Source organism: Rattus norvegicus, chromosome 1 (assembly GCF_036323735.1).
Source record: "Rattus norvegicus strain BN/NHsdMcwi chromosome 1, GRCr8, whole genome shotgun sequence".
Taxonomy (NCBI): Eukaryota; Metazoa; Chordata; class Mammalia; order Rodentia; family Muridae; genus Rattus; species Rattus norvegicus.
Genome location: NC_086019.1, coordinates 121,517,371 through 121,531,740, shown reverse-complemented (window position 1 = coordinate 121,531,740; position 14,370 = coordinate 121,517,371). Strand labels below are relative to the sequence as shown.

At 39.7% G+C, this 14,370-nt stretch overlaps 1 long non-coding RNA gene across 5 annotated transcripts in view; it reads left to right on the top strand.

Moving 5' to 3' along the window:
- The window catches only part of LOC134483425 (uncharacterized), a 602,791-nt gene extending 588,472 nt beyond the window's left edge, over nucleotides 1–14,319 (top strand). For 4 of the 5 annotated variants that reach the window (XR_010060299.1, XR_010060303.1, XR_010060302.1 and 1 more), the window contains 3 exons: nucleotides 1,419–1,539; nucleotides 4,204–4,357; nucleotides 7,968–14,319. This is a non-coding gene — a long non-coding RNA (uncharacterized LOC134483425). The remainder of the gene's footprint in view (nucleotides 1–1,418; nucleotides 1,540–4,203; nucleotides 4,358–7,967) is intronic. The other variant, XR_010060300.1, reaches the window with a different exon arrangement.
- The last annotated feature ends 51 nt before the right edge of the window (nucleotides 14,320–14,370 follow it).

The following is a 14,370-nucleotide window of genomic DNA, read 5'->3' as shown; positions in this document are numbered from 1 at the left end:
TAAAATTACAAAGGAGATGTTTGTTAATATCACGAACAGTGTTTAAACTGAGCTTAGGGAAGACAAACGTCTTTTGGCTTGAAACCCCATAAGAATAGCAATGCCAACCAACCAGAGATTCCAGGAACTAAACCACTGCCAAAAGATTATACATGGACTGACCTAGGGCTCCAACTGCATAGGTAGCAGTGAATAGCCTTGTTGATGTACCAGTCGAAGGGGAAGCCCTTGGTCCTGCCAAGTTTGGATCCCAGTGCAAGAGAATATGGAGGGGGCAGTAAGGGAATGGATGGGGGAATACCTGTATGGGGAAGAGCGGTGGGAGGGGATTGGAGCTTATTGAAAGAAAACCGGGAAATGGAAATAAAGAAATTAACAACAACAACAATAACAACAACAACAACAACAACAACAACAACAACAATAATAATAATAATAATAATAATAATAATAATAATAAAAGTATTTTGGGGAGCAGAAAGAAAAATAAGGGCTTCTATCTAGGAGAATGAATATATAAAAATTTAGGCTAATGAAAAGCACTTTTAAGTTTACATTCAAAAGACAACCAAAATTTGATGACCTTGTGAATTTGATAGTTAATCAGTTGAATTTGGTGTGAGAAACACTTCAAGTCTGTAGTTAGAAGACAGCCAAAGGAAACTTATATTTGTAATTTTGATAACTAATAATTTACATTAGCATGAGATACAGTTTAAGTATATATTTAGAAGACAATCAAAGGAAACAAAATTTGAACTTGTGATTATAGAATTTGGGTCATATATTGGAATGTTTTACTAGGGTATGGCTAATTTATCAAAACTCCATTGATAAGAATTAGAATTTTAAACTTAAAATCTCAGTACAATAATGACATAGTAAGGGGAAGAAATATGAAACATATTCCCTGGAAACTGAATTTAGATAAGGAAGGAGCAGAAGATTTCATCTCTGAAAATTCATCTGAACTTGTATATCCTTTATCATGAAGCCTATGAGCAAGGCAAATCTTTCAGTCTTTTCAATAATAGGTCTTTTGTCTTAATTAGTTAATGAATAAGCTAATGAACTAATATAATAGTGGATTACCTTTGGGTAAAAAGCTAGTTGTCTGTTTTTAGCTGTCAAACTTTCATTAGTTTAGCTTAAATGTAATCAGAAATCTGGGAAGAATAAATTGTAATCTAGATATAATACAGTAATTAAAACTACAGAGGTCGGTCTATAGTCCATTACCTAAACAGTTTTTCATGTCCTCATGGTATCCGTCACAACTCATGCAAAAGTAGTCTGGCCATCAGGCCTAGATGATGAGAGGCTCTCTCATTTGGAGGAGACTCATGGGAGCAATGACTCACCTTGTCTTAGGCAATATGAGACATTTAATTCTCTGTGTGTCCTCTGTTTGTCTACAGATTACACTGAGCCCTAGAAGCAGGCAAGGAAATGGCACCATCTCTCACAGTGGTCATTGTACCGCAATCCACGTAATGTTACTTGTGGCTCTGACATGTCATCTTGGAGATCTTGTGCAAGGTATCTGTGAGGATTTGGAGGTCTCTGTCTGTCATAGTAAACTTAAACATTTAATGTTATATTTAGCAGATTTCTGATAGGATTGAGAGCTAGGATCTGTTAAATGTGTATGAATTAGACCTTCTGTGTCTGTTTTTAATTATTTGTCCTATGTTGTATCCAGGAAATACAGAAATTATAACTTAATGGAGTAATAACAACAGCAAAACCAAGGCTAAACATATATTTAAGGGACTGATCATTTTTACTGATGTAAATCTTTAAGTGAGGTTTAAAATTATTTACCAAGTCTAGATAGGAATAATATGAAAACTTTATATTAATTGTTAAATGTCCTTGGCGACTTTAATTCAGGCTGTTCTCCTAATGTCAGATGTACAAAAATGGCAAATAGTCATGGGCTGCCTTTATCCAGGATGGTGCTGAAGCTATAGCTCCACCTGTGTTGTTAGATCTCTGAGCCAAATGACAGTTACCTATAGAAGCATGGCTATGTATCAACAGGGACAAACATAAAAAGACCCAAATAGACATGTTCTGTCTGGTGGACAGGGCATTATGTTTCATGTGAGGAGATCTCTTTCTCTCATTGCAAGCAGCTTCTGCCACTGTGTGGGTCCTAGCAGCATGATCTGAGCACCACAGTCTAAATGGTGGTGGGACACATCTGAGGCAGGCCCATGGAGCATCTCTGCTCCTCCTTCACACAACCCAACTGACTTAGAGCTAGGGTAAATCAGAATGGAAAGAAATAAGAAATAAAAAAGTCCAAGGAGGTAGAAATTCAAGACTGACCGCTAGACCAAACAGCTGGCAGCAGCAGTGAAACAAGATCTGGAGAGTTGATGGTTCAGGGAGCAGAGAACAAGGTAGTTGGATCAAGGAATAAAAATTTTTGGAGGAATGGTGTGCAAAAGTCTACACATAGAAATCTTTCATTTTTCACATTTCTGGTGAAAGTTTTAAAGTTTTTTTTTGACGTGTGGTTAAGTGACCATTTAGAGTTATTACGTGTCAGGTATTGGAAACAAATATGGAAGCCTTTAAGAACAGGAGACCTCCCAAAACAGAAGTTGAATATAGCAATGAAGCCATTATCTTTGTGTGAGTGTAGGAGTTATTAACCTTATTGCTTCCAGTGTCCAAACGATAAATTAATAACTAAGAATAAAATGAACAACCAGACTAGATTGTCAGGACATCAGGAGATAATTTAGTGGTCGAGCTGTCGCCAGCTCCTGATCTGTGGAGCCACCACCCAAGGTAGAATGGTTTACATAGGCCTAGCATTTTTCATCAGTGAGAGAGAAATCATCTTAAGGAGAGAAATAGTGCTCACCCAAGGGTAGAGGTCCTAAGATGAGGAATCAGCTAGAAAGATCAGTTCTGTAGGCTATGGATACCTCCCTTGCCAAGGAAACTAGAGGGGATGTAAGCTGAATAGAGAACAGTGGACATGTACAGTGACTAATGTGTGAGTGGTGGGAGGGTATCTTCCCAATTTTCCCCTGTTTGGGTAGAGAGATATATTGAGAGAATGGCAGGAAAGTCTGTGAGGTGGTGGAAAATGTGAACCTGCCAGTTTGCAAATTGAAATTACTGCACCAAATGATGACTATAAAAACCAAGGATATATTTTTGTGGCACACTGATTGGTGTGATGGGTTGCCTCTGCAGACTCATGCAGAGACATCCCTTTCCCCAAGGTAATAACCATAAGATTGGTCTAGTAAAGAATCGAGTTGTTTGGGGCATGGGAAAAGAATAAAGACATAGAAGAGGATGGGGACAGAGTGGAGGAGGAAACTACTTGGAAACACATAGAAAAGGGGGGATGTGTAAATAGAGTGGGAGAAGAGAGTCAGGGAGATAAAAAGGCATAGAGAGAGGCTAAACACTCCCTTTTATAGCTAGCGATGCAGAGAGAAGAACATACAGATACAGCCTATTTGTATCTAGTTTACAGTTGGGTAATACATAAAAGGAATGCTAAGGTGCTAAAACATTTATTAATTCCTTATCTATTTCCCTTTCCCATGTAGTCTTTGACTTGCAGAAAGGATATTGCTAAGTCATATTTTCATCTATTGGAAATTATTGTGTATGACCTTTTAAAATCAGAAGCCTTTCTACATTTTGGTTTGTACTTTCATTGTCATATTCAGCAGGCATTTATATCACCAAAGTTTAAATGTGCATAGAAGAGCCTGAGTGATATGTCTGCTTATAAAAACCAGGAGTGCTCTGCAAGATATCCATGAAATTATGCCAGGAATTTTGAAACTACATGGAACTGCAGTTCTGAAGACATACACAGCCTTTGGCACCTACATACCTCTATATTATGTTCATGCAGACACAAACACACACACACACACACACATACACACACACAGAGAGAGAGAGAGAGACAGACAGAGACAGATAGAGACACAGAGATACACAGAGACAGAGACAGAGACAGAGACAGAGAGACAGAAAGACAGAGAGACAATGAGAGAGACAGAGACAGAAACAGAGAGTGACAGAGAGAGAAGAACACACAGACAATGGCTGAGAGACAGAGATTGAGAGAATGAGAGAGACAGAGAGAAATATACATAAATGATTAAAAATAAAGTGGCTGTTAAACCTGGGAATTTACCAAGAATTTATAATACCCAGAAGGAGGAAAGAACCCAGATGCCCTTCAACAGAGGAATGGATACAGAAAATGTGGTGCATCTACACAATGGAATATTACTCAGCTATCAAAAACAATGACTTTATGAAATTCACCGGCAAATGAATGGAACTGGAATATACCACCCTGAGTGAGGTAACCTAATCACAGAAAAACACACATGGTGTGCACTCATTGATAAGTGGATATTAGGACAAATGCTCGATATACCCTAGATGCACAGAACATATGAAACTCAAGAAGGATGACCAAAATGCGGATGCTTCACTCCTTCTTTAAAAGGGGAACAAGAATACCCTTGGGAGGGGATAGGGTGCCAAAATTTAGAACAAATGCTGAAGGAACGCCCATTCAGAACCTGCCCCACATGTGGCCCATTCATAATCAGCCACAAAATCAGATAAGATGGATGAAGCAAAGAAGTAAAGGCTGATAGGAACCAGTGTAGCTCTCTACTGAGAGACATAGCCAGAATATAGCAAATACATAGGCGAATGCCAGCAAACCATAGAAATGAGAATGGGACTCACGTTTAAGGAATCAGAGAAAGGACTGTATGAGCTGAAGGAGTTTGAGACAACATATTAACAACAATGCCCACCAACCAGAGCTTCCAGGGACTAAGCCACTACCAAAGACTATACATGGACTGACTCTGGGCTTCAACTTCATAAATAGCAATAAATAGCCTACCAAGTAAGGGCACCAGTGGAAGGGGAAGCCCTTGGTCCTGCCAAGGCTGGACGCTCAGTGAACAGGATTCTTTTGGGGAGGGTGATAAGGGGGGAGGATTGGGAAGGGAACACCCATATATGATGGGAGGGGAGGGGTTGGGGATGTTGGCATGGAAACAGGGAAATGGAATAACATTTGAAATGTAAATAAGAAATACTGAATTTACTAAAGATGAAAAAATGCATTGAGAGAAATATTGGCCATCAGCATGTACAGCAAGCAAATTTAAAAGAGAAATTGATTTATCAGACCATTCCTTAAAAGATATTTATACTGCATGCTATATAGTCTCATTATGTTTATTCCTAGCTAGTGACTGACCAGAGGATGAAATATGATTAAGTACGGAGGAAGAATGGCTCAAGAAGGAGCAGAGTGGTAAAAAATCACCTGGAAAATAGGAAAGATGAGAAACACTCAGATATGCAGACAGGTGGATTCATGCTTATAGATAAATGGTTACAATTAAAATAGAATTATGTGTGAAATGTACATATACCATAAATAGAATATTTTGGATCCCAGAAGAAATTTGAATGAGAAAAAACTATATATTTAAAACATAGAAGTGTTCTGTTGTTACTTCTGCTCTTGTTTATCCTGGAATTGTTTTCCCTTTGAGGGATGTAGCTCTAAAGCTTTGTATATATTCATAAAATGCTCTATGTGTGTGTCAATCCAATAATTCAAGTTTTTTTTTCAGAAAGAAGGTCTTCCCTCTTTAAACATATCTCCCTTTCCCAATAAAAAACCCTAATACTAGAGCCTTCTTTTTTATTAATATATACTCATTCAGGCGATATTTTAGATTTAGCTATAAATAGCCTATTTTATCTATTTTATTGATTTTTTTCATTTACAATTCAAATATTATCGCCTTTCCTCATTTCCCTTCCAAAAGCCTACTATTTCCTCCTGCTTCTAAGAGTGTTCTCTGCTACTTATCAGCCACTCTTTCCTCCCTCACTTTCCTGACATAACCTGACACTGGAGAATCAAGCTTTTACAGGACCAAGGGGATCTCCTCCCATTGTTTCCTGTCAAGGACGTCCTCTGGTATATATGCTGCTGGAGCCATAGGTCCATCCCTGTGTAATCTTGGGATGGTTCTTTAGTCCCTGAAAAGTCTGGAAGGGTACTGTTTGGTTAATACTGTAGTTCTTCTTATTGGGTGGCAAACCCCTTCAACTATTTTAGTCCTTTCTCTAATTCTTCCATTGGGACTCCATTCTCACTTCAGTGATTGTCTGCAAGCATCTGCCTCTGAATTTGTCAGGCTACTGTCAGATTGCACTTCTTGCAAAATATAATATGGTCTGGTTTAGGTGGCTCTATATGGGAAGGAATTTCAGGTGGGGCAATGTGTTGATGGCCTTACCTTCAGTCTCTGCTCAACATTTTGTCTTAACAAATCGTCCAAGAAGGACTGGCACATCTGAAATTTGGTTTTTCTCCTTCTTGACTTTCATTTGGACTTTGAATTATGTCTTGGGTATTCCAAACTTTTTGGCTAATATCCACATATTAGTGGATATTATCACTTCTGCCCTGGGAGAATCCTGGTTCCCTTGCTTTTCAAGCTGGAATAGAAAGAATGAAGCTTAACGGTGCCTGGTTGTTTAGAGAGGAAATTGGTCTGCATGGCTGTTGGATAAGTGGCCTTATCCAGAGATGGTTTTCAGTGAAATAATTCTTGTTTATTTAGGGTAAGTAGACATTTATAAGCTTGGGTAGGAGATAGATGTTTGTAGGGTGAATATGCCTCATAGGCTGTGCCAGAACTGAAAGGTAGAAGTTTTAAGATTGCCTCCCCCCTTAGACAAAGGTTCAGAGTAGAAGAAAAAAACTGGTTAGGCCTGGAATTATATGTTCCAGGAAGCTTCTCCTAGGAGAATAGAATGGGTAATTACAGCCATTTCAACATCTTTCTCCCAGGAACTAGCTGACCATAAAATTAGATTAAAATCTTAATGAGCAATCTTGAGAAGCAGGAAGCTTCTCCCAGGAAATAGCAGACCATAAAGTTAAACAATCTTGAGAAACAGGAAGCTCCCCCTTGTGATTTTTTCACTGGTATTCTCAACATTTTCCAATGGCGCCCTCCCTAATCCCTTGTGTTGTGGTTTTTTCCTTTAAATTCCTCTTCTCTTAGCTACTGTTTGTCAAACTCCACTGCCCCTGCATGGGATATGTGTCTCGACCCCAGTGCACTGGTTCCTATCGATCAACCTCATGTGATTACAGCAAGGATGGTCTTGTGTGAGTTCTTGGGGGGTCGCGTCATCCCAAGACTTGAGTGAGGGTCTCCCCGCTCTGGGACTCTTTCATTTGGGGGCTCGTCCAGGATAGGCGACCACCCTCATATCCAGATACCTACTTGGAAGTGAGATATTGTCTGTGTCTTTGTTTTTTGTGCCGGCTAAACTCTGGGTCTGTATTTCCTACTCTGGTTCTGTATTTGCTCATGAGTTCTGGAGATCTAGTTTTGTGGTCGCTCCCATTTCGGGCTGAGAGGGAAGCTTGTGTCTCAGGAGAGACGTGAATGTGAGCGGTAGATGTGCCAGCAGATCACTGATTGCGCTGCCCTGGGAGACATCCCAGGAGGTGAGGAGGGACCCCAAAGATGCCTGGGAGATTCCCATCTGGGCACTGGTAAGGATTCAGTGATTCTCCTGGATTGGAGAAGAGACCTGCCTTTTCAGCCATCTGGGTGCCAGTGAGGATTCGGTGATTCTCCTGAATTAGAGAAAAGACCCGCCCTCCTGGCCATCTGTATTTCCAGAGTGGTCTTTGTCTGTGTGTCTTAGGTCTTTGCTTTGTGTTACCACTGGTATTCTCGAAAGCTAGAGCACACAACTTGTCAGTTGAGATTAAGAAGGGACTGTGGAAGACTTTTTGCTCCTTGGAGTGGCCGACATTTGATGTCGGCTGGCCTCCAGTGGGGACCTTTGACTTAACCATTATTTTTGATCTGCTCTCCTTCATCTGTCTTTGGTGTCCCCTTGGGAAGGAGGAGTGAAGTGGAATCTGCTCCCCTTCATCTGTCTCTGGTTGAGAAGGAAGAGTGATGTGGAACCTGCTCTCCTTCATCTGTTTTTGGTGAGTTCAAGGAAGCTGCCATGTGAATCAGTTCGGTTTTGTGGTGATCTTGCAGCAGCCCCTTGTTTTTTTTTTTGTTTTTGTGCACACTCTGTTTTTTTTTCTTTTTTTGTCTGTTAATCTTTTGACTGTCTATCTGTGTGACTGAATGCTTTTGTCATTTTCAGCAGACCTCTATTTTCTGGACTCTTATTGTTTTCTCACCATCCCACTTGAGATGCTTGTTGGCAGCTGTTACAGGAAATACAGAATCCTACTAGAGGCCAGAAAAAATGTTCCAGACACAGATGGAAGGCACTCACTTCTGCCTGTTGAGTTCAATAAGCCTAAAGGTAGGGAGCACCAGGTCTACCATCAGACTACAATTGTGGGTCTCTGAGGGGCTGAAAAAATGCCCCACCAATTTGGCTAAAGTAAGTAAGAGATGTGAAGAAAAAGTTGCAGAAACTTGAAGGGGTAAGCTATGTCACTGAGAGAGTTAGTGTAAGTTGCAGAGAAAATAAGGTTGATGTGTGTTTCATAGTCTGTGCACATAAGTGGACAGCATCCAGTAGCTATAGTATCCAGTGTTTTGTGGATACAGGGACCCAACACTATGCTCCTGTGCCCCAGTGGGCCAGTGTCCATCAAAGACCTTGGGTACAGGGAACTACCGGCAAGAAACAATACAGTGGACCTTGGTGTGGGCTGGGTAACCCACTAGTTCATGGTCATCTCTGACTGCCCCTATCCCTTGCTCATGAGAAATTTGCTCTCCAAAATGGCTTGCATTGGCAGTTATGGCTGGGTGAGGCCATGTGTATACATATCTGCAGACTGTGTATGTAGAGCTTAAGACCTGTCTCAGTGCACCAATACCTGATGCTGGGAGATGTGTGGTTTAGTGCCATTCTGCCTGGAACACATCGCTCTTGCCAGCTGGGCACTAACAATTATCACCCAATCCAGGACTTAAAACTGTGGTAGAGTGGCTGATGTTTTGCCTTTGAATAAAAAGTCCCAGACGATGGGACCACTGCTCAGCTGACATGGACTAGATTCTCCACTGGTTGGGGGTAATCTGGTCACCTTGCTGCCCAATCCTGACTTGGAGCCACCACAGCACGAGTGTCAAGCACTGGCAGAAGCCCATGTGTGGAGGAAAGACCTCTGTGACTGACTGATCAAACCCTGCTGAAAGCGGAGGCTACCTTGTCGACAGATGGGAACAGTTCTCTTCATGAAGGTCAGAGAGGAGTTGGTGCTGCCATGGTGGACAAAACAAATGTCATCTGGGATGGCTGACCCTCTAACCTCCAGGACATCAGCGCCCCAGATGCCTTTGTCATCTCTTGGATGCTCTGATGCAGCCAGCAACTGTGAGTATTATTCATTGCCCAGTACATCAGGAGGGAAGAATTTCAGTGGCATGCGGTAATAATGAAGCAGATCAAGTGCCTCAAGAAATGGCTATGCAGGAGCCTATCCTGCTTGCAGGCCTGCAAGAGACAGCCACTGGGAACAGAGATCTGACTAAGGGATGGCTCCACTTATAATGTACAGCAGAAGAAAAGGCCTAAATTGCTTAAAATAAAAAAAAAAGACAATGGCACACTTGAGGGAAAACTGTGTTCCCCAGAGAGCAAACAAAAGACTCACCTTGCCAAATATATAAATGGATTCATTTAGGAGATAAGAAGCTTGTCCAAGTAGTTAAGGTATATGTAATAGACTTTAAGATTTTAGCCAGAGAGGCAATAAAAAGTATAAGGTTTGTCAGTAAGTGAATGCTTATCAAGCAAACAGGGCAAAGAGACCTAGAGAGTTTAGTGGGAAGTCAAAGTGAACTTCACTGAGATAAAACCAGGAAAATATGGTCACAAATATCTCCTAGTGCTTGTAGATACCTTTCCAGGAATGGATAGAAGCTTTCCTCACCAAGCAAGAGACGGCCCCGGTAGTCATCAAGAAGATACTGGAAGAAATCTTCTCCCGGTCGGAGTGCCCAAGGTAATCTGGTTAGACAACCCCCAACTTTCATTGCCAAGGTAAGCTAGGGTGTGGCCAAGTATTTTTTTTTGTGGTCCAAAAAAGGCTTTAATAGTTTTGACATTGCTAAAAGGCATCATTTAGATGGTTCTTTTGAATTACAGATGAGATCATATAATCATTGTTCCTACTACATATATTCCTTCCCATAGTGCACCTGAATTTAAGCATATTTATCCTCAATTGTGCATAGGCATAAAATGGTAAATAGGAAATTTTCTCTGAAAGTTCTCTGAAGATACAGTTTACTTAACTGCAAATGTCCTTCAATCAGTTTAGACCTTTTGTTTTTCTACCTGAATACATGGAATATATTTGAATAGAAACTCTTTTAAGTTTGGTGGTTGTTAAGGGAACAAAAACCTGTTGCATTATTTAGAGGAGGTGTATGTGTAGTTGTGGCCAAGTATTTAGAGGTCGATTGGAAATTACATTGTACTTACAGACCTCAAAGTTCAGGACAGGTAGAGTAAATAAATAAAACTCTAAAAGAGACCCTGACCAAAGTGACCATGGAGACTGGCACAGACTGGGTGGCACTCCTTCCCTCTTGCTCTCTTCAGAGCAAGAAATATCCCTTCCAGATTCAGCCTTACCCGCTTTGAGATCTTATATTATGCCTCACCTCCTCTGACTGTATTAGATGATGTTATTGAACCAACATGTCATACTAATAATGATTTCTTGTGTCTTACTAAGTATTTAGCATCAGGATTCCAATCTGGACACTATCTGAACCTACACACAAAGGTTATGACTGCCTTTTAGAACTTCTAACCTATACAGGTTGTAACCCCTGAGGTACAGTCCCAAGAAGTGTTACAAGTACTAACGTATGCAATGGTACATCATTTGCAATAGAAATCAAGCCTATCCCCACACCTATCCTGATGGAACCCAGGGCAAAGATGAAATTTTTATTTCTAAAGCACACTTCTCAAGTGAGCATTATAGCAACCTCCCAGTCACGTCTCTGATATATCCACTTATCTGATGTGCAAGTCTGAAGACACAAAGGAGTGTTGAGAATTACTTAGGGCTATCTTAAGGCTGAGTCTAGGTGCTTCAAGGGCAGCAACAAGGACATCTGCTGTTGCCTTGCAACACAGGCTTATGGAGAATTCAGAACTGCTATTCACTTAGATATAGAAAGAGTAAAACAGACTTTTTAGCTAACCTCCAAGAATCACTAACCTCCGTCTCAGAGGTAGTCCTTCAGAATAAGAGATTAGACCTGATATTATTTAAAGAAGGAGGTCTGTGTGCTACACTAAAAGAAAGAATGTTGCTCCTATGTAGACCATTCAGAAGTAATTAAAAGACTCCATGAGTAAACTTAGAGAAAGGTTAGACAAAATACAGAGACAGAGAAGCACATCAGGGATGGTTCGAGAGCTGGTTTAGTAGATCTCCTTAGATGATTACTCTGATATCTTCCTTTATGGGACCCTTCTTAGTTTTGCTTCTGCTTCTCCTGATTATAGGTCCATGTGTGTTAAATAAGCTAGTTACCTTCATTAGAAAAAGAGTGAGTGCTGTTCAGATTTTGATATTACATCAGCAATATCATGTTTTACAAGGTCAAAAAAAATCAATATTATGAAGATACTGAAATTTAGTTCTATGATTAGAACTAGCCACTAGAAGAAGGGTGGAATGAAAGGTAGAAGTTTTAAGGTTGTCTTCCCCCTTAGACAAAGGTTCAGAGTAGAAGAAAAAACCTGGTTAGGCCCTGAAATTATGTTCCAGGAAGCTTCTCCTAGGACCATAGGATGGGTAATTGCATCGGCCAGTTCAACAGCTTTCTCCCAGGAACTAGCTGACCATAAAGTTACATTAAAATCTTAGAGAGCAATCTTGAGAAGCAGGAAGCTTCTCCCAGGAAATAGCAGACCATAAAGTTAAACAATCTTCAGAAACAGGAAGCTCCTCCTTGTGATTTTTTCACTGGTATTCTCGACATTTTCCAATGACGCCTTCCCTACTCCCTTGGGTTGTGGTTTCTTCCTTTAAATTCCCCTTCTCTTAGCTACTGGTCGTCAAACTTCACTGCCCCTGTGTGAGATATGAGTCTCGACCCCAGTGCACTGGTTCTTATCCATAAAACTCATGTGATTGCAGCAAGGATGGTCTTGTGTGAGTTCTTGGGGGGTTGCATCATCCCGAGACTTGAGTGAGGGCCTCCCCACTCTGGGAGTCTTTCAGAACTGTTTGGAAAGCTTTAGTTGAAAGAAGAATTCTGGGTGTTTCTCCATCCTCATAGTGAGAGAGGAAGTCTGAGGAGTAATTTGGCCACCAGACTAAGTAACTACCACAAGGATGATGGAGGTGGGTGCATATGTCTATGTGCTCTCACACATGCAGAGCCACAGCAAGATTGAAAACTGTCCTACTCCTGATGATTTTAAGGGTTTGTACAAGTCTTGACTTCATTCTTCTTCCAGACTTAATCCCTCAGGGTACTCCCTTCTGGACCCCAAAACAATTCTCTAACATCTTCATACTGAAGCTAACTAAGAAAAATAATTGGTCCAACAAAATTATTAATTTCAAATAACAGGTACAAAAGTACTGTTACTTAAGAACAATATTTGTTAAATGTCAAAGGAAATAAACTACACAAAGGAAAAATACATTTAAAAAAGTGATGAATATTTTGCTTTTCTATACTTCCAATATTTTATAAAATAAGAAGAAATGTAAATACAACAGAAATAACATATTCAATTTTGATAAGACACATGATGGCACAAGTAGAGAAATCTGTGGGTTAATAGAACGTTTGCTACTCTCAATTGCAATTGTTACTTCTGTCATTCCTACTGTGGTCTTTGGAGTTATTCCCCCATGAATCAGAATCCTGTTCTATATTGCATAAAAATATAATGTCAAGTACAGCAGTATAGAATGATATCCCTGTTGTTGTAAAAATATAGAATAATAAAAGTGTTGGTTGTCTTTTATCTCGCTGGGTCCTGCACCGTGGTGCTCCAAGATATCTGCTAGATATCTTGGCAGAAACACATCTGAATTCCTTGGCAGCCCAGAGTCTCCTGCCACTGCACATGCTCCTACACTCAAACCATCACATAAAAGAACTCACAAAACAATAATCTTAAACCAAATTGATAAGATATAATTGCCCACTTAAACATACAAAGCCTGGTACCATTCATCCCTTAGTAACATAAATAACAACCTGCAAATACACAGAGTAGAATCTTAACATCACCTGCCATGGCTTCTCTGCCTCTTCTCTCCCTCCTGTCTCTTCCTTTCCATTCTATTCTCCTCCTCTTCCTTCTAAATTCTCTCCTGCCTATCCTTTCTTCTGTGCCAATGACAGGCCTCCTTCTATCCTGTACCTGCCCCTTACCTATACTTTACAAATTCAATGGGGAGGTGGTTCTGGTGCAGTCATCTTAGTTCTGAGTACCTGACTAGACAGCTGTCCTTGGTACAGTGGAATTAACATCAAAATACAGATAACTTCAGGGCAAACCACAACATATTCCACCTGGATCAGGAGAGTAATTAATATTTATATGATCCTGAATTTTCTTACTTAATGCCTTCTCCAACTGTATGTACCCTGAGTTCTGACATATTATCACTTTCTAAGCAAGTTGGCCTAGAGTCAAGGGGCATATAACAATATTAGATTTTTCAATGCACAAAATGTGACTTTTGATCAACAGGGGAAACATTCAACTAAAGCTCTTGACAAAAGAAAAAGAAAAAAAAACATTATCTAAATGTTTGAGAGAATTGGGTGACTTGTAAGAACTTTTCAATTGTTGATATTTGGAATGCAAAGATCTAGAACCAAAATAACTTGGACTTTTAGTACACTTATAAGCAACTTAACATTCAATTCTGTCTCACTTAAAATACTTTCAATTAGATGGTGAAAGTTTTGGAATGTATTAACAGATCACTAGCTAAATGAAAGAAACATAAAAATTAAGACTATCATCAAGAGTTATAGAAAATCTATGGTAGGTATTTTCACAATTTCCATACACATTCAGTTGATTTAACTTGAAATCATATTGTTAAACACTAGTATATGATTTTTTTTTAAAAATGTGGCTATACAAGGCTGTTTAATACTTTAGTGTTAGAACATGTATTGAAGTCACCCCAAATCTCTGTTCCCATCTGCTGACTTTCAAACTTGGCTAGAGTAAATAATCTATTCTTTTTTTTCTCTTTTTTATCTTTTATTTTTCTTGGATATTTGTATATATATATATATGTATATATGTATATATATATATATATAT